The sequence below is a fragment of the Oryctolagus cuniculus genome, chromosome 2 (genome assembly GCF_964237555.1).
Source record: "Oryctolagus cuniculus chromosome 2, mOryCun1.1, whole genome shotgun sequence".
Classification (NCBI taxonomy): Eukaryota; Metazoa; Chordata; class Mammalia; order Lagomorpha; family Leporidae; genus Oryctolagus; species Oryctolagus cuniculus.
In genome coordinates, this window is record NC_091433.1 from 44,628,562 (window position 1) to 44,650,227 (window position 21,666).

Here is a 21,666-nt window from a genome sequence, read left to right on the forward strand (position 1 = left end):
GTTTTCTTCTCTCCCAGCGCCATATTGTGGGAGAGCAGATGCATAGAATAAGTCTTAATTCCAGTAACTCAGTCTAGTCCGGGTTGCTCCCCACAGATCCCCCTTTCTTTTTATTTTTTGGCGTTGATACGCGCCTGTCTTCGGTGTCCCGCAGCACACACTCTGCTCTACTTGCTAGAGTTGCCACAGGTTCTTACACGTCCTATCAATCAGGCAAACCGAATCCGGGTCCTCTCTTCGCCATGTTGTGAGGAGGTTTTTAGGCGCTGATGCGTGCCTGTGTTCGGTGCCCTGCAGCGCATGCTCTGGTCGAGCCGCCTGTTGGTGCTTACCGCCCTAATCAGGCAGACCGAATCCAAGCTTTCTCATTGCCGTATTGTGGGGGAGACTTATTAGTGTTGGTTCGTGCCTATCTTCGGTGACCTGCGGCTCATACTCTGGTTGAGCTGCTTGCTGGTGCTTACCGCCTTAATCAGGCAGACCGAATCCAAGCCTTCTAATTGCGGTATTGTGGGGAGGCCTTACTGATGTTAATTCGTGCCTGTCTTCGGTGACCTGCGGCGCATAAGCTGCTAGCCGCCCGCAGGTGCTCACCGCCTCCCTAATCAGGCAGACCGAATCCAAGCTTTCTTATTGCCATGTTGAGGGGAGGCCTTTCTATTTCTCTATTTCTCTATCTCCAGGCATTCCTATTTCTCCCATTTTACTTCTATCTTCCAGCATTCCTATTTCTCTCATTTTACTTCTAAACTTCTGTTTCTCTTATCCCCGCGGCTTCCCGGCGCCTCGCCCTGCCGGCGCCCGCCCCGAGGCTGCTTCTCGGCGGCTTTCCGGCTCTGAGCCGCTTCAGCCCGCGCCTCTCTCATCTGCGCGGCTTCGCGGCTCTGCGCGGCTCGGCTTTGCGCGCACACTCCGCGGTCTCCGCGCTAGCCCCGTGTTCCCTATCTACTTGTGCCCCGCACGCTCTCTCTGCGTGCGGCAGCCTCCGCGAATCACACAGCGTAGCTCACGTCTCCGCCACTAGCATTCAATCCAAGTTCCCCGGGCTAGCCTGGCGAATTCAACCCAGCTCACGTCTCCGCCCCACGATTTGGCTACCCGTCCTTTGCTCCCCGGGCTAATCAGACGGATCCCAACCAGGCTTACGTTTCCGCTTCTGGTTTTAACTTTTCGCCCCCTATTCCCGGGCTAACTTGAGAATCCCAAAGTGGCTTTCGTCTCCGCCTCGGCCTGCCCCCCGCGGCTTCAATTTCCCTAACATTTTTCTCTACCCGGTATGTTTCCCTAAGTTTTCTTCCAACAATACTCCTCCCTCATTTCTCCTGGCCTCTCCCCACAGTCCGCGTCCGAGTCTGTTTGTTCTAGCTTTCACTTTCGCTTTCGACCTTAGAGATTTCTCCCAGCTTCCCCTTGTAGTCCGTATCTGAATCTATGCCTAGGCTTTCAACAGCTTCCTCCGGCACCTCTTTCGTCCGGCTTTTCCCTAGGCTGTTTGCTAGTCTCTCTCTCCGGTAATTTCCCAATTCTTCCCGTTTCTTCCCGTTTCTTCCCTCCTAAGTTTCATATCCGTCCTAAGTTTCCTATCCGTTCTAGGTTTCCTATCCGTCCTGTGTTTTCTATCCGAGTCAGGTTTCCTATCCGAGTCACGGCACCATTATGTCGCTCCCCCTCTTCGTGGAGGAGCAACACTGAACCCTGCACTGTTCTTTCGTCTGCTCGGCCCTCCCCGGGTTTGCTGCTGGTTCTTCCCGGGTTGGCTACTATCCCTTCCACCTCCGTGGAAGGGCAGTTCCCCCTGGCCGCATTCCCCACTTCCGCAGGGGAGCGGCACACCGCCGGCCGGTTCTCTCGGGGGCTGCACGGGTTCCCTTAGATGTTCCCCATAGATGTTCCTGGTGCATGCCGTCTCTCTCCTCCTTTATAGTCCTCCTCCGCCAATCCCAACTCGGCTGAGTACGCTGCTCTCCAATCAGGAGCAAGTCCTACAGTTAATTGGTTGAACTGGAGGCAGCTGTGCGGAAGCTGTTTACTTCTCTCCCAGCGCCATATTGTGGGAGAGCAGATGCATAGAATAAGTCCTAATTCGAGCAACTCAGTCTAGTCCGGATTGCTCCCCACAGCTTACCCTCTCTTAGTGGTAATATAAAGCAATATTTGTAAGAACCTAAAGGAAGTTCAAATCATCCAAAAGATGTGGCCGTGGATGAGTAGAAGTGACGTGAAGGGAGCTGGGGGATGGGTGGAAACAGAGGGCAATTACTCACACAAACCCACAGGCTTCTGCAAGGTTCTGAGTTGTCTGGCTGTGAGAGGCAAATGCAGTGAAGGGACGTGTCACTAGCTGTTTCCAGCAGCACTGTGACTGTCTGATAAACCAGGGGTGTCAGTGTGAGTGTCCCTGGCTTATTAAGTTAATGGAAGAAAAGGAACTTTTTTCAGATACAGAGGAACCAAAGTCAAGGTTCACAGGCAACAGGCAACTTAAAGCAGGATGACAAGTTTCCTGCTGAATTGGCCTGGCATTACGGTCTGCACACTACCTGTGATGGTCATGACTCAACATTTTCAGAGCCTCCAGTGATTAGGAAACCAGAAATGCCAATTCCTTCCCATCACAGACTTCGTGGGGACTGTTATTATTAATTATTGTGTCTTACTCTACAGTTAACAAAATAATTTTCCATAAATAATTCCATTAGGCCTATATAGCATAGCAATTTGTTACTGTCCCCTTTACGGTTGAAGAATCTGAAGCTCCAGTATGTTAAGTGATGTGCTCAAGATCACACAGGGGTAAAAATAGACTTTCATGTACATAGAATATCCATGTGTCTTTATTGCATAATCCTTAATTTCCCTGAGCCCCTGAAGAACCTTAGAGACTGTGTTCCACCTTGATCTCAAATCAAGCTTGAAATTCCTACCAGTGGACATATCGCATTGAGCTAAGGCATCATGTCTCAAAAGATCCCTGCGAGAAGATCTGTGTACTTCCTGGAAATGGAATATAAATTGCAATCCAATTCTCCGACAATTATACTTCAGTGTCCATCCATGCTTTCCTCAAAATGCAGGGCTATTTAACCAGCTTTTGCATGGAAATCAAAAAGCCTGGAGTCCCTGGAAAAAAAGATCATACTTATACCCAAAGGAATGACACTAAATTCTGGAGAGGAGAAAAATGATGCCACAGATTTCATCCTCTTTCTGGTCTAAAGGCCTAGACAAGTGCCTCAGGCAGCCTGAAAAAGAAAAGGGAATCTTGAAACCCAAAGAATCGATTTACGGGGTCAGTGCTGTGGCTTAGTAGGTTAAGCCTCCATCTAAACACTGGCATCCCATGTGGGCGCTAGTTCCAGTCCCAGCTGCTCCACTTCTGACCCAACTACCTGCCAGTCAGCTGGGAAAGCAATGGAAGATGGCCCAAATGCTTGAGCCCCTGCACCCATATGCACCACCTGGACCCTGGCTTTTGATCAGCCTACCTCCAATCGTTGTAGCCATTTGGGGAGTGAACCAGCAGATGGGAGACCTCTCTCTCTCCCTCTGTCTCTCCCTCTGTCTGTAACTCTGCCTCTCAAATAAATAGACAAATAAATCTTTTTTTTTTTAAATAGACTTATAATGGAATTGGTACTGAAGCTGGAAGAAAAAGCCAAGGAATTTGAGTTAAACCCCTGGATACTGAGCCTTCCTGAGATCCCAGTTTCCAACTTTAAGCACAGCTTTCCAAGGACATTGAATCAAAAATTCAGAACTCCCCAATGTAAACAGCAACAGGCAGAGGTCCCAGCTCAGTCTCTCAGGAGCCCTCCAGGCGCTGTCTTTGGTGCTGAAGTAGCACAGTCCGGCTGCCCAAAACACGCAGTGGCAGCAAAGACATTCTGTGCAGCTCCATGCTCCACTTCTGAGTAAGTCTTAAAGTCATGGCAGTCTGCAACTCTGGAATTCAGCTGCTTGTGTTTCAGAATTAGGAAAAAGTACCTAAAATACCCACGTCTACCTTTTTGTTAACACTCACACCAGTTCCTTGAAGGCAAGGGATTTTTGAAGCTTCAAAAACTATACCAAACTGCCAGTTCAGATCATTAATCAATAATAGCCCAAGAATTCACTTTAGTATCCCATTTCCCCTCTCAGTGGCTCCTCTTCCCCCATCTTAAGTGCAGCTCTCTCCTACTGATTCTCTCTCCACACTCATTTCCCAAGCTCACTCTTGAATATGAATATGATCTGGGAGAAGTCTTTCATAAACCAGAGGGAATTTAAGATAATACAGTGTTCCATCTGAAACCTTACATGCCATGGAATGAAAAGTTATACCATCATTTGCAAAAGATATTTGGGAGGCAATAAAGAGGAAGAAGGTTTATCATGGTGTATGTATGACATCACACTCTTGGATGACTTCCTGTTGTCCCAGCATATGTATGGCCAGGGCTAGTAACTGTCTTCACACAAAGTGAAAGATTTTAGTATTGTGGGCAAAACACATTTAACATTGTTATAAATCAGTAATATTTAGTCATTCAAGTGAAACACAAGGATGACCAACACCAGTGCTCTGTTCTCACAAGATTCTCAATCCAGCTGGGAGAGTGAATCGTGTACTACAAACTAACAATCTGTATACCAAGGCTTGAACCAAATTTCATAGGAGCCAGAGACCTGCCTGGAAAACATAGTCTGGGTTCTTGAAAAAGACTTTATTAATGCGGTGGCACTGTGGTGCAGGTTAAGCTACTGCTGGGAACAACTGTATCCCATATCAGAGTGCCTGCATCAAGTCCCCTCTTTCAATCTATATTCCTGCTTATGTACATCCTGGAAGGCAGCAGATGATGGTTCAAGTACTTGTCTCCCTGCCACCCACATGGGAGACCCAGATGAAGTTCCAGGATCCTGGCATCAGCTTAGCACCATCCTTGGATGGTGTGGACATTTGGGGAGTGAACCAGCAGATGGAAGATTCTCTCTCTCTTTCTCTCTCTCTAAAATAATTAAAAATAAAATAAAGATTAAAAAAAGGCAATCTATTAGGTTAACAAAAGAGAAAGGAAAAAAAACACAGGTTTTGAGGTTCCAAACCTAACTCTATCCACTATGGTACAAACATAGTAGAGTCATTTTCACTCCTCTTTGTTCACCTGTGAAATGAGAAAACTAGGAGCTGGTGTTGTGGCAGAGTGGGTAAAGCCACTGACTGCAACTCCAACATCCCGTAGGGATACCAGTTCAAGTCCTGGCTGCTCCATTTCCCCTCCAACTCCCTGCTAATGCTCCTAGGAAAGTAACAGAAGATGGCTCAAGGGCTTGAGCCCCTGCAACCATGTGGGAGACCCAGATGAAGCTCCTGGCTTTGGCTTGGCCCAGCCCCAACAGCTGCAGCCATTTCAGGGGTGAATTAGTAGATGGAAGACTTCTCTCTGTGTCTTTCTATCTCTCTGTAACTCTGCCTTTCGAATAAAATAAATATTTTTAAATGAGATAATAGTGCCAGACATAATGAGTTATTTTAGAGATAAATCGGGATAACATAAGAAGATATTTTATTAACTAAAAAATCATGATTAAATAAAAAGTTCATCACTTTCTGACTTCTCGAGTGACAATATAAGTACCATGAAGGCAGGCTGGGTCCTTCCAGCTAGTTACAGTGCTGAACACATCACGTGCCCAGAGACAGATATCAAGAGCATTCTGATTCCAAAAGAGCCTCGACTTGGGGAAGAAAAAGTACACTGTTTGTCCTCAGTGGCCAATTCTGCCCAAGCCATCCCTGGAGTGTGGGGCTGAGAGGTGCAACAGCAAAAGATGGCCTTCACAGGGGGAGTTGGCCCAAGGCATTAGCTCCAGATGGAACTTCAGCTGGAGGCACACAGCCACAGCTGAGCTCAAAGGAATGACCGAGGTTTTCTGGACCTATTCTCTGGCTGGTGGATGAGATGCATCAGAGACAAATGGAAGACAGGTGGTGCTGGCAGAAGGGAAAGGAGATGGGATGAACAGAAGCAAAGGAGAGGTCATGATGTAGGGTCACATTCCAAATCTTTTGCTTGGGTGGAAATTTTCATCTAATCCAACTGCCACTGGATATCAGTACATTTTCGTGAAGAGATCTTTTTTAGAACAAAGATAAACAAGCATTAATAAAGTTGCAAGAGAATTTATTTTTTAAGATTTATTTATTTATTTATTTGAAAGTCATAGTTACAGAGAGAGAGAGAAAGAGGGAGAGAGAGAGAGAGAGGGGCACAGAGAAAGAGAGGCACAGAGAAAGAGAAAGAGGTGGGGAGAGTAGAGAGAGAGAGATCATCCATCCATTGGTTCACTCCCCAAATGGCCACAACAGCTGGAGATGGGCAGACTCAAAGCCAGGAGCCAGGAACTTCTTCCAGATCTCCCATGTGGGTGCAGAGGCCCAAGTACTTGGGTCATCTTCTGCTGCTTCCCCGGGCACATTAGCAGGAGCTGGATAGGAAGCAGAGTAGCCAAGACTTGAACCAGCACCCACATGTGATGCCAGCATCGCAGGTGGAGGCTTTACCCACTACGCCACAGCACCGGCCCCTGGATGAGAACTTTATAACAAGCTAATCTAACATCTTCACTTAATAAATACAATTAAGATCAAGAGAAATGAAGTTTAACATCAAAAAATAAATTTCTTTGGGGCCAGAATGGTGGCGCTGTGGGTGAAAGCCACCGCCTTCAACATCAGCATCTGATGTCAGAATGCCAGTTCAGGTCTCAGCTCATCCACTTCTGATGCAGCTTCCCCTCCTCCCATATTCATTTAACAGTCACAGTGAAAAGTGGTCTGCTCGATTGGACTTTAGGAAATGGACTGATAAGGAAACCTGATGCCAAGGTCTTCTGGGGAGTGCTTTCTAGAGGACTGTCTGGGCAGAAAGATTGCTACAGTTGCAACAGAAGTTTCAGTCAATAGCATAGGATGTTCCACTGTCCCTTTACATTTGTCCAAGATTGATGTATAGGAACCAGGCCTCCAGGCATAGCTCAGACCAATCATTGGATGTGGACTGTCCCTGAGGACGGGGGTGGAACTTCAGATGAGGCCATTATCCATGGCCAAGCGCAATCCCTAAGAAAGGATTCCAATGTTAACCATCAGCAGCCAATGCTCCCAGGAGCTGAGAAAATGAGTATCTCAGGACTAAAGCAGGAGACCTGGGCAGCTCCACAGCATCCAGTACAATGGTCTGGGTTTAGGGCCGGCGCCGCGGCTCACTAGGCTAATCCTCTGCCTTGCGGCGCTGGCACACCGGGTTCTAGTCCCGGTTGGGGCGCAATTCTGTCCCGGTTGCCCCTCTTCCAGGCCAGCTCTCTGCTGTGGCTCGGGAATGGAGGATGGCCCAAGTGCTTGGGCCCTGCACCCCATGGGAGACCAGGATAAGTACCTGGCTCCTGCCATTGGATCAGCACAGTGCACCAGCCGCAGCGCACCGGCCGCGGCGGTCATTGGAGGGTGAACCAACAGCAAAGGAAGACCTTTTTTCTGTCTCTCTCTCTCACTGTCTACTCTGCCTGTCAAAAAATTTAAAAAAAAAAAAAACAATAAACAATGGTCTGGGTTTAGAGTCAGGGGTAGGACAGCCTTGCTTTGCCTGGTCATTCAGGGATCTAGTCACTGTTCCACCATCACATAAAGAATCATCATTGTCTACATGTCCAAAGCTGGGTCATCATGATGTCTGAGTTTATGTCGTGAGAAAGAGAAGGACAGAATGTTGGAAATATAGCAATGCCTTAATAAACAGCCTTGGAATTGACCAGAACTTGGTCATAAAGCAACACTTAACAGCAGGGGAACCTGGGAACTGTGATCTTCCTGTACAGTGTGGAGCCAGTTTCAATCCTGCTAGTGTAAGAGAATATGTTAAGAAAGGAAACTCTGAAGTAGCATGTACCTTTTACTGCATATATACATTTAAGATAACCTCATGGTATTTTATCCCTCCCTGCAGAGCTGGATAACACATGGTCTTTGAGCCTGTTCTACCCTATTATTCTTCTTGATGCCAAATTTGCTCAAGAGAGAATAACTCCCTTTTTTAGTGGTTAAACCAGACAATTCTATGCATAGGTCTTTCTCACCTGCATGAGGAGTAACCCAGAAAATTATCTAACAGACTTTCAGGGACTATCTCTCTGTTCTAGAAAAAGCCCGAGTTCTAGACTTTTTCCATGTCCAGGGAAATCTGCATGGCACAATGACTCAGAGACCCTGTGTGCCATCCCAGAATGAGCTATGGAGACCCACCCCATGAAGCTTGGTCTGATATATAATGTGTGAATATTTTGTCTTTCCCCAAGTCGGCCTGGTCAGAAGTAGCATCGTTTCTGTCTCAACACCCAAAATGACCGGATGATATGTATTCCATATCAGAATGTTGTAGCTTCAGTGCCACTGAGAAAAAACTAAAGCTCTCATGACTCAGGGAGGGACTTCCAAGTATTGTGCTGCAGATCCTAGAACTGCTCTGACAGTTTTGGGTCTCTGCAGCTCAGATGCGAGCCACCAGCAGCCAAAGCCTTATAAAGCCACAATGCAAAAGCGCTTTCACTCTTCCCATTTATTATCCTGTAACCACAATAAACCCACAGAAGGCATCCTTCCCTTGGGCCTCCAATCTGGAGAACAAGGAATCAGGGTCTATGCTTAAGATATTCCTAACAGTCATGCAGGGGACATTACTCAGGTCAGAAAAACCTAGCAATGACCATGTGACCAGCCTACCTCACCCAGGATTCCAAACACAAACTGGGACTAGGCAGGACTGCTCTTATGGTGAGCACCACTGAGAAGGATCCCTCTTGGGAAAATGTTCAGAGCTCCTTGGGGCTTTAGGTGAGTGCAACTGTACACATGAAGAAGTTCTCTTAATCAGCATCCTCACTTTTGCTGAGTCAGCTGTTTGCAGCATACAAAGCACATTTACATCTATTAACTCTGTGCTTTCCAAAGCAGGGAGCAGGCAGCTGCACCAGGGGATAGGCAAAAATCATCCATGGAAGTGCAGAAAATAAAATAGCGTAGCCTCTTCTTTATCTTAAATATCAGAAAAAAATGAAGTTTTATCAATCTCTAATCCATGGGTTGGGGTTGTCACTAATGCCTTCATTTTTGTCCATGTGTCAGAAGCAGAGATGCCACTTATAGGAAGCATATTATCCTAAGAGAACAGCAAGTGTTCCACAAAGTGGAAGGGTTGAGTGGAGTTCCAGATTACATGATTTGGTTTTAACTAAACTAATCCCCCATAAAGTGTGCATGGCTCAGAAAGACTCCTGTAAAGAAATCCCAAATGAAAGTGCTTACAACAGAAGAGAAGGCAGAGCTGACACATCCACTCCTAGCAAGAGCTCTTGGTGACAACATTATAATGATGACTTATTCAGATCCAATATGAAGCTGGCCAAAAATCTTGGCAATTATCACCACTATTTTAAAAATGATGTAACATCCCCTATCATTAGCAATGAACCTTACCCTAAGTATAAATTACGACTTGAGAAAGTTGCTAATGGTGTGTGTTATATAATTTACAAATACATTAATATATGAACATTGGGAGTGAACACTTGAATAAATTTTTACCAATGAGGAACATACACAAAAAGATTTCAAGATCGTTGTCATAAGTCAGCTAAATGATTCTTTATGAACACCCTGTGAGTGGCATTGTTCCCCAGATTAGAAAACTAAAACTCACGGTGGCAAAAATGCCCAGGAACCATCAGCTGTAGGTTTTACATGGAAGCCATGACTGACCACCAATAAAACTGTCACCCAAGAGCTGAGTGAGCAATCCAGGGAGACATCTGTGGAAATTAAAAAAGCAAACTCCACCCCCCTAGCTAATGAGGCCTAGGCTCGGCTGCTATTCCCAGTAGGTTATTCCAGGAAAGCCAGGATCACAAAGAATAGCTCATCCCATCAGGCTGAGTGATGTCGTCCGGGACACTGTGAAGTCTGCAGCCACATCGTCCTTTAAGAAAGAAGTCAGGCATTTGCCTTGGGATGCTTTAAAGACCCTGGCACAACTGCCACCAACAAACACTTACAAATGTCGCCTTTGTGTATAGATCTGCAGGAGGAAGCAAGATCACAACCCCAGATGAGTACCTGTGACTGCACAAAGGGGGCCTGATCTTGGCAAAAGCCAAGGTTTCTCAAATTCATTCCCTCGGGAGTTGCAATGTTTCAAAGTGAATTTGCCCCCGCCACTCACTAAGACTGGCTGGGTGTACCCAGTGATTAGAAGAATGGAGACCCAGTTCCGCTTGCAGCAATCCAGTCTGCCTCCCAAAGCTCAGAAATGTGCTGGACTCAGCATTTCTGTGCTGATGCAGCATCCATGGTAGAAAAGGCAGGGGCAGCCGCAGCAGCCGCAGCAGCAGTTGCTCTAGGGGGTGGGAATCAGATTGCACCATTTCTACCTCATTTGGCAGCAGGAGCACAGTCACAAGGAGGATGAGGTTGTAGTCCAGAAGCTGCTGGGCTATGTCACTCTCAAGGTGGTGAGTAAAATGCTATTCACTGGGATGTCAGGTGTGCATGCTATTTTCCTGAGTGAAGATTTTGGTCTAGCAGGGGTGTGTGTGTGTGTGTGTGTGTGTGTGTGTGTTACAGAGAGAGAGATCATACACATGCATGGGCACTTCAACGTTCACTGAGCAACAATGCTTGCAGAGCTGTGAGTACAATAAATAAATAGAACATAGTGTTTTTGAGTCAGTGGGGGAGGAGGTTAGATAAATCATGCATTTCAAAGAAGAGGATTCTGAGGTTCAGAGAGTTGAAGTCCTGAGCTCACAGAGCTGGTTAAATGGCCAGGTCTAGAACTCAGGGTCTTGATTCCTAGCGTGAGATTCTTCCCACTGCTCTCTACAGGGGCATGTGGTGATTGCCTCTACACCGAGTGACCTGAGCCAGAAATCTGCAGCCGCAGCATTAGTGTCACTGAGGCGCATCTCGATGGTTCCAGTAAACCTGGGAGGCCATTTCTGCCTAACTGCAACCTGGGGCACAGCAGCCAAACAGCAGCACATGTTTGCCATGAATCGCTGCAGCCCGAACGGCTACCTCCTCCCCTGATGCTGTTCCCTGGGTCACACTGCCAAGTATAGACAGCACCAGCAAGTCTTCCCAGCAGAGTCACGTGGGCCACGGATAGAGCCGGAGAGTTTGCTTCATCAGTGACATCCCTGTTTTTCTTAGAAAAATATTTGCTAAATGCTATTCAAATGCCAGGCATCATGCAAACCACCATCACATTTTTTAATCTCACTCAATGCTCACCACAGCTTCTTGCAGCATTAATAGCCGCACCTGACGAGAAAGGAGACTGAGGCCAAGATTAAAAAGTACAAGTTATTCTGAGTCTCTTAAAAATTCCTAGCTTCCCCAAGAATCATAGCTTTAAAAAGAGTTATTTTCTATAACCCTCCATACTAGAATAATCATTGCCCCTAAAATGGAAGGAAATCTCTCTTCAATGAAAAGCAAGCATCTGCAACATTCTGGACCAAATGCGAAATCCAAGCAAGTAAAATGCCTTTGAACATTCATAGACCTTGACTCTCACGTAGGCATTGCATGGGCCTTTGGAGTTTGCTCAAAATTTTCTCCTCTTTTCCTGGTTCTATTTTATGTTAAGATCACACCTCTTCCACCATGGCCTTTTATACCAGCTCCACCCCTAACTGGGTGGTCTTGAATAAGTCACTCTATTTCTTTGGGTCTCAGTCCTTTCATTGAGAAACTGAAGATCAGTATTCCTCCTGTGAGCAGTGAAATGTTTATGTATGTATTTGTGCCCTGACTCAAGCATTTGCTGCATTCCCATGGCACGCTGGTGCTAGAGGGAATTTTAGAGATAACCTCATCTTTCTCCACACCTTGCAGACCTGGAGAGGTCATTTGCCAAGCCAGAGACAGTTGAGCATGCTTTCCAGGAATGGGTCATGAATTCAAAACATTTAGAGCGAGGGGGCGTTGCGGGGGGGGGGGTGCAGACACTTAGTCTGTGTTCCTCTCTGGCTGTAAATGATTTGAATTTTTTTCCTCTTTTCTGTAATTACATTTATTGAGTGCAATACTCAGTAAACCACAGTGCCAGGGATCATGCTAAGCAGTTTCCCTGCATTCCATTCACAATCTGGACAATAATCCTATTCAGCAAATAATATGATTAGCCCCAACTTACAGACGAAGAAACTGGGAACTCAACTTTCTGATTCTGTTTGGGATAATTTTTTTTAAAAAATCTGGAAATGGATAGTGGTGGTGGTCACATAACACTGTGAACATATTTAATACCACTGAAATACAATTCAATAAGATAAATTTTGTGTTGTGTATATCTTAACAAATAACAGTTTGAAAAGTAGTGGGAAACTTCAACCCAGGTAGGGTCCAATTCCAAAACCATTTACTCCTAACCATTTCTCCTTCAATGCAACCACAAACAGGGCTCAAAAACAGAGGAGGAGGCTTTATAGAGGCCAGGCCTAAAGACTGTGGTCCCTCTCAACTTTTTTTTTTAGTGTCTTAGGCACAAAATCATGGCCCACAGCTCAGGAAAGCTCCTCTTTGTATCGAAGGCCGCCAGTGGACCATGCTGAACAATTACCAGATTCCCAAGGTTGGAAGAGTGGGAAATCACTTCCATCTTCCTTCTCCCTTTTCTCTTGCTGCCTCTAAGCGGAAGTTCTTTCCACAAATTCAATTCCACTTCACACATAGGTGGATGTCAGGTCCTGACTTAAGTGTTGTAGGGCACGAGAGACAAGAAAGACTATACTCTAGCACAAAGGCAAAATACACAAATGACTATGGAAGAAGAAAAGCTATTCAATAAAATCACTGGGGGCTTGGTTAGAAGAGAAGGTTTCAAGGATGAATGAATGAATGAATGTCGCCTGCTGTGAGGATAACACGGATTCTGGGAGAGGGGCCTTCAGAGGAGAGACTGCTGAGAGGGACAGCTAGTGACAGTGGAGAGAGAGTCTCGTCCTTGAAACAGCCGTCCCAGGTCAACTGAGCATCTACATCTTGCCATCCTTTTCTTTCCTGCTCCCTTTATATTTTTCCTTCTCCTTTCTTTCATCTTTCCCTGTTTTCCTCTTTTAACTTCTCTATTGGACACTGAGATTTTTAACCTTCTTTTTCAAATAATGTAAGCATTTTAAGGCTATTAGTTCTCCTCTAAGTATTACTATAGCTGCATGACCCAAAGTTTTGACAGACAATATTTTTCTTAATTAACAATTTACAATGCAATTTGTTTTTTGGGGGGTAGAGCTAATGAGTTATTTATCACCCTCCAGATATATGAGAGAAATGTATGATCTTGTTGTTGTTGTTGTAGATGGTTATTAACTAAATTTTATTGTAGTCAAATAACGCAGCCTATATGGCATCATTAATATAGTATTTGTTGCGACTTCTTTTATGAGCTAAGGCATAAGATCAAGTTTCATAAACATCCCATGTATGCTCTAAAAGTGATTTTTCTCAGTAGTGATAAAAGGCTTCCCAAATTTTCCAGTAGAGTGAGCTTAATTGTCCTGTTGTCCAATCTTCTATAGCCTTTTCAAAATCTTTAAGAATCACCAGGAGAGGGATATTAAAATTCTTACTAAATGTGGCATGTTCTTCCCTAAAGCTGCTGCATTTTTTGCTTTTGTATTTTGAAGCTCTGTTTCTAGGGGCATACAAGTTTAGAATTGTTCTATGCAGATGTTCCTTTTCCTTTGTTCAATAAGTTCAGATCATCTTTATCACCACAAATGTGATTTGTCTTCCAGTCTCTTTTATCCGACATCAACAAACAACACTTTCTTTTTGTTAGTGTTCTCCTGTCCTTACTTTTTCCCATCCTTTTTGTTTCATGTTTTGGATGTTTCACTTGTGAACAGATTTTATGTCTGGTCCAGCTACATTTATTTCCTTCAATATCTACTATGCAATTAAAAGACTTATATATCTTTCCTAAAAATTTTAGATATTAACTTCCAAGAAGCTTTCAGGTTTATTTTTGCCAGGATTGAAGATTCTTGGACCTTGTTATTTAAAAACCTTTATGAAGATGTTTTTCACATTCTCTCCCATAGGGTGTTAAAAAATGGATCTTCCTTTCATTCAGTCTGTGTTGTTTTTATCACATCAAACAAATTCTTAATTTCATCTCATCTCTCCCAGACATCTCCAAAGAATTTCATACCCACAGCTAAATTCTTCAGTTTCTCTTCTTGAAATGATCCATGCTAATAGACTGTATCAACAATGAAGTGATGACCAAGGAGATACATTAGGGTGTCCGCCTTGCCAACAGACCTATCTTTAAGGCTCAGTTCTCCAAAAGGAAGAGAGCTCCTTTGAGCCTTAGAAACAATCAGCCTCTTCTGCCAAACCACAAAACACTGGGAACTTCTCTGGCTTTTGTCACAAGCAAAGCCTTTTCCTTTCCTTCTTCTTCTTTCTTTCTTTCTTTCTTTTCTTTCTTTCTTTCTTTTTTTTTTTTTTTTTTTGCTTTTTTTGTATTGTTTGTTTTGTTTTGTTTTTAGGTAAAAATGTCTTTAGGTAATAGTTATTGAGCACTTACTATGACACATTAGTGATTTTTTAAAGCATTGTCTCATCTAATCCTGATAACACTTATAATAGACATAAAACTATAATAGGTGTAACTATTAGCCTTCTAAAAGGAACCCTTAAGAGTTTGGGGTCCTAGTAGGACTGGGCTGAGGCCTATCAAGAAAGCATGTCAACAAGTGCCCCAACATAAAATTCTTCCACTTCTCACCTGGTCTCTTCTCTGGTTTCCCATGTGACTGTACAGCCCTGACTTTGTTTTCCAGCCATCTAAAGCATAACTCTGTGGCCTGGGCAAGGAAGGGCCTCAATTTCCTTATCTTTCAGTTCTAACATTCCCTCTGTGACCACCCATGCAATGGGACAAGACTGCAGTCAGCGAGGGAGGCAGTGTCTCTCCACCTGTTCAGCATGCATCCATCTCTGAAGAAGTTTCTAAAAACTCTCAAGACTCAAAACCTTTCCCCTGCCAAATTCAGGCAGGGTTGATAGCTCTAGGTCTCCCATTATCCTTACGTGTTATTTTTACAGAGCTTGTTTGATCAGGCTGTAGGTCTTCTACACAATACATCATGAAATAATCCCTCTCTGGCTCTGCCTCTGCTCACTGGAGCTCCCTGGTTCACCCTTTTCCTGGGGCAGGAGAGAAGGTGACAGGAACAACTGTCCTCAGAGTGCATTCTGCCCATCATTTAGAGAGGAGACAGAAAGGTAGAGAAGCACAGAACTGGCATTCACAGGTTCTCTTTCAATAAACAGCAGTCCTGTGACGTCAGCATGGTCATCGTCTCCCTGTGGCTCATGAGGAACCAGCCCAAAATCACCCCATAGGCAGACGATGGGACTGGGATTGCAGACCTCTGTCTGCTCCAAGGACCATGCTTGTTCTCCTAGAGAATGCACCCTGTATGGGTAGAAGTCCATAAGGAGTAGGCAGGGGTGACCAGCACCATTTCACCAGGAATGTGTCCTCTGTCCCCCTCAACGCCCATCAGTCACCTGCTAGGGGGTTCCCAAGCTGTAGCTCACTGATGTTAAGGCCTTTCTTAAAGCCCCTTGAGAGAATAAACACAGTGAGGTGCCAGTGGCTTAGGTGAGAGCTTGCCCTGCATTCGGATTTGATGGGGAATCAGGAGGGAGCCGCATGAAGGGGGAGCAGAGAACAGAACAAAGAGAAAGGCTGCCTGCTCAGGAAAGGGAAAGAATCCTCCGCCCTCCGCCCTGGGAGGCAGGCGCTAGGAAGGTGACTTGTCCCAGGGCAATGCATGCAGCGAAAACTCGGGCCCTTGCCTCGCTCACCAGTAGACTTTGACCACACAGCATTTTGCTGGCATTTGGGCTCTTTTATCCCACAGGGAACTCTCTGGGTCATACTGTAGTTGTTGATTCCTTGGGAATCTGAGATTAAATCATTTCCTGTCCTAGAGCAGCTCAGGAATTTTAAAATATTTATGAAGCGGAGAAACAAATCGCGTAAAAACAAAATTCCCATCTACCTTTTTTTTTATCTCCTCCTACCTTTTCTGGTACTTGCTGCAGTACATCATCTCACTTCATGCCGTGTAGTATCAGCTTAGGATATTGACCATGCACTTCACACACACACACACACACACACACACACAATGCACCTGCCAAGCAGGGGGCCTTGCCTTATCCATGCAGCCTTAGGATAGACAGGCGGCAAGAGATCACCCAGAAAGAAATGGAAGTATATTCACCTTGATTTATGGCCTAGGACCCCCAGAATTTCCCTGGGCTTTCTGCCCCCAAATGGGCCACTAGTCCTCAATTTCCAGACAACCTCCCCTCCCCACCCCAGGTGGCCAAGCGCAGTGACTGCTAAGATGCTGTTTAAATGCAGAATGTTATTATCACTATATATCATTCCAATCGGCTTTCTAGGTCGTACTGAGGATGGCAGAATGATGCAAGCCAACAGTTTTATTATTTAGGATACAGTATACTAAGTTTATGTTGATTACCCTGAGTATCATCTTTGAAAGATAACTAGCATTAAAGTGTTGATAATGTTCCACTCTTGCAATCATATTTGCATAGTGTACAACAGGGTTTAGCAGAAAAAATGATCTTAAGTGGCGTTTTTCATCTGCGCTGTCAGCCTCCCCCTGCTTGTTTCAATTGGGTGCATGACGCAGGACAAACACTTTCCCTTTTTTAATATCAGGTTTGCGTTATATAATGTTATTTCTTGTTTCTTCTGGAAGCCTGCAGCATGCAGTTATAATGGAAAAAGCAGTCTTTGGGTCCAGCAATACCTGGATTCCAATTCTAGCTCATGCACTTGAGAAAGTCATTTCACCACCCAACAAAGCAGTCACCTCTGTACCATGGGGTTAGCATGGCTGCGAGACCATAGATGAAAAAACAAGAAAACAGCCAACTAGCGCTGTGCCTGGCGTGGAGCTGCTATGCATTGGCCTCCTTTGTTTTAAAAGGTTCAGTGTTTTGAAATGTCTACTCACCGCATTTTGAAATTAATGATGGAAAGGAAGCCACGGACCCCCACCCTGCACTTCTAGCCGACGATCCTTGGCCTCCCAGCAGTGTTATATATGCAGATAATCTGTTTGATGCTGCTGAACACAGAAGGGACACTGATTTTATTTTATGAACAATAGTTAAATGTCTCCTGAGTGTCGGCTAGTGGGAAATAGATATTCTAGATTTCATCTATTCATTCACTCATTACAAACAAGCTATTCTCCGAACAACCCCCTCCTTTTTCCTTTTCCCTTTTCCTTTTTTAATTTTTTTTTTATTTTTTACAATTTCCCAGGCCTTCTACAGTCTTTTTGCCCAACTGGATGCTATTTTTCATTTTCATCTTGTCACCACCTAATGTCCAAATTTATTTAAATCATTCTCAGACACAATCCTTCAAGATATGAATCACATTTGAGGGTTTTTTTTTCCCTTCCCTTCTGACTTGTCAGCTGTCTCCTTTATGATTGACAAGATTTCCATTTCGATCATTTCTACTAATTCTGCTTCAAATCTGTATATTTAATGAACATATCATTTGGCACCTCATTATCAGTCAGGGCCACTTGTTCAAATGCAGTGCACTTATTTTATCATTTACAGTACAGGGGAGCTACATGGAATTCAAAGAAAGCCCTGTCCAGTTTGTATTAAAACATACATGGCATCTGAATGCAAGCATTAGATCAGCTCTATAGTCCCTTTCTGTATAACATGAACACTGTTTTCACGTACCCGTCAGACTCTTACACACAAACAAGGCTTTTCTCTTTGTAAAGGTATGCTGAATTGTATTATCTCTGCACAAAGACGAAAAGAAAAACAGATACTTTGCCTGCACCAAAAAACAGTCCCAGTTCTCCAATGCAAACACAATCTGACACATGCTAAAAATTGCCTGAAGCACTGGTGAGTTACAGTTCTTCTCCCTGGGGCAGATCATTCATTAGGAAATAGCCTGATGCCCTGTGCAGCAATTGAACAAAAATATTTACTTGTGGCAATATCAGATGATAAGGGTAACAGGGTTTCTTTCTGAACAAGGTGGGGGGCGGGGAGAGCCTGCAGTAGATGCCCATCATAAGCATTGCAAATGAATCATTAGCCTTCATCCTGCAATCTAGGTCAGGATGGAGCTGAAGGGGAGGGCTTTGAAATCTGCCACGCCGCTCAGGTTGAATCTGCTTATGTGAAGGCGCAGGAGGCAGGCGGTTACACTGAGCTGGGACATTCTAAGGGGAATAGGAAAATGCTTTCACCTGATATAGGGACCTTTCCCTGACCCAGAGAGGTAGCAAAATAAAGAGGGTTATACTTTCAGATGAATGCCATTTAAACACACACACACACACACACACACACACACACTACTTTCTTCTTCGCTTTCCGTATTCAACTTTCCCGGCTCTGAGCAGTGCCTGCCAGCTAGATTTTAAAAGAGAGACAATGTCTTCCAGACTCAGGAACATGTGGATTCTTTCTTAAAAACAACAGCATCATCCACTTTTTGTGCTGAGAGGGACCTCAGAAAATCATCTACTGGTGTCAATGAAGAGGATAGGAAACAAGCAAGTGCCTTCGTTGCTCAAGGTCACGTAAGCGTCCTGCCACAATTTATTTTTCTTTTGATTTTTGTTGTTAAGACCCCTTTTCTGTGCCACATGAATAATTTATTAAATAACATCGAAACAAAACAAATTGACGTGGTGGCTGCCACCGATAAACCCAATTTGTATCAGAGACGCTTGTCACATCCTTCCCCCAAAATGCTGGTGAAAGGACACTGCTTCCCACAGCTCAGTGTTGGGGGAACAGGAGTCCTTCCTTAGGACCTCTTGTCCTATCTTCCATGTGACAATTTTCCAGACATGCTTCGATATGTAATTCACTCGGTCAAAGGCTCTGACACTTCCACGTAGCTCTTGCCCTAACACTCTCTGGCCACAGGAGGCTGGCTGAATGTGTTTGCTTAACTATCCGCTGAAACTAGAGAAATTTAAATAGGGAATTTTGAATTTCCAAATGCAACTCAAGCTAAACGTTATTTGGATGCACTGGGGTAGGCGCCTTCTTTTATTTACCAAAATCACAAGGAAACCTTTACATTTTAAATATGAGAAAAAATATACAGGCAAGAAATGAAGAGAACCAGGTTTTATTCTTAACTTTGTCACTGCATTTGTTGCAAAGCATTCGTGAGACATTGCAAAACACTTCTTCCATCTCTCTGGGCCTTGCTTTCCTCTTTTACACAAAGAAGAGGGAGACCAAATGGCCTCCAAGCCTGCATCATCAGCTTTGCTGTCCAGATAATACCTCCAAAATGGCTTCGTTCATTTTTTTTTTTTTTGAAAGACACAGTAACTGCAGAACTATCTGTAGCTATTTCCAAAGATTTGAACTAACATTAAAGGAACACAGGAACACTTCAGTACCATCTAAATCTATATAAAGCTTTCAAATGAGGTAGTTTCACTATTGAAATAATTTTCCAAAACAATGTTGACTGCCTTTGACTAACAGCTTTTGTATTTAACAATATAACCAGCCTTCTTCCTTTACTTCACTTTCCAGATTGATTTGTGAGGGTCTTCTCTCTCTTTCGCTCTCGCTCTCTCCTATTTTTGAAGCATTTGTCAAGGCCTGATGAGCACTACCAGTGAGCATGCATATGCACAGACAGATAAATAAGAACAAGCTGGCACATATGTGCCTGAACATCTCACTAGAACAGACTTCTGTACCCCAATTTTCCATGCACCACAACTAGAAGGTTACAGAATCTTCTATCTCAGGACACCTTTTTAAAACGAGGTGCCCGTTTAAAAGTACTAGAGGATGTTATTTTGATTTTTGCCACAGGATGAATCACTCCTCCTGAATGCAAACACCAGCAAAGAATGCGTTAGAGGATCCGCCATCATATTAAAAATTAAATCCGGCTGCATTTTATAATGGGCTTTCCTTTTTAAAGCACGGTTTCGTCTTCTCACCATGGAAATTGCGCTGTTCTTTATGGTTAACACTAAGGCATCGGCTGAGGTCAGAAACCTGCTTCTCTGAACAGGGAGCCACAAATGTCACTGACACATGGTATGCTTGGCAAATAATGTATTTCTTTCCCATCTCCCGTGTCTTCAGTTTGCCTAACATCATCTTCAAGGCAAGCCGAAGAGAGTTTATTCCATGGGTCTTCCTCCCTGCCGTTGGTGGGACCAGCAGGAGAGATGCAATTTGCAATGAATTCAAAAGTGCACCTCTTTTGATTTTTGTTGTTGTCTTTATTTTAACCTCTAAGAGGAGAGAGATTTAACTCAGTCTTCACCTCGGGCTAAGCTAATACTTAGGTCATGTCTGAGCTCTCTGGGGAACCCCTGCTTTATGCCATCCGAGGGGCAATGGTGTCTTTTCACGTGGAGCAGCACAGCTGTCCAGCCATATGGGCCCCAAACAGCCTAGTCAATCGGATTTGGGGAGGTTTTACAATGTAATTTCTTAACGTGTTAGTATTTGGGGTGAGTTTGATCGGGAGCACGGACAGCACTTAAGCCCAAGGGTTTAGGTTTTAAGAAGCCATCACAAATGTCCCAGCATCGGATCAGACTGTTTAAAAACAGATATGAAGTCTGTGACTGGGGGGAGGGAAAAGGACCCGTGGCCCCTGGTTGGAGAAAGCCTCAGGGGCATGCTCTAACTATTAATTCAGCATCAGCTGCTTTCTCCCCCTCCTGTCTTTTTTTTTTTTTTTTTTTTTTTTTTTTTTTTTTTTGTAACCCCGGGCTCATCATTTCAGGCGTTCCCGCTCAGGCCTGCAGAGCCTGTTACAAAACCATCGCTTTGCTCCCCTCCCCCCATGCCGCAAGATGAGAGAGCAAATATCCTGCATTGCAGCAACGGCGCAGGAGGGACTGCATTGAAACCGTCCCCGAGCCAAACAAAACCAGGCCTCGAAGAAACAGCCCGGGCCGGGAGGCCGCGGCCGGGCGGAACCCGTACCGCAGCCCCAGCGCTCTCTTGTAGGTGGAGCTCGGCAGCTATTTCCTGAAGGAATTCCTGGTGAACAGAAAACAAATAGTCCTGAATCTAACACCCTGATCAAAATGGTGTGAAGTCTGTAGCCCAGCTACGGCCAATATAGTTGTTCTGCCAGAAAAATCTTTTAGCTCGAGGGGAATGGTCCCAGAATGGCACGCTTTCCCCCAGAAAGACAGCCTGGCTAATAGCTTTTTCCATCTAGCTACACGCCTCAGAAATGAAAGCTCTACTGGAGAGACGTGTTCTATCTCTTCCTCCTCCTCCTCTTTCTTCTCGCCTTTTCTCTCTCTTTCAACCCAAAGATTTCGGTTTCTAATAATTGATAAAAACTGCTTATTTGCTAAGAGCTGCTAGCGATGCATTGTTGGAAGCAAAAAGCCAGCGCTGCGCGGTGTTGAGATCGTGCCTCCGTGGATGGGGCAAACACCCAGTCACTGGCAGGAACCCGCAGGGCCTCAGGGAGGGGAGGGCAGCGCCCTGGTCATAGCCCGCTGGGCCCATCC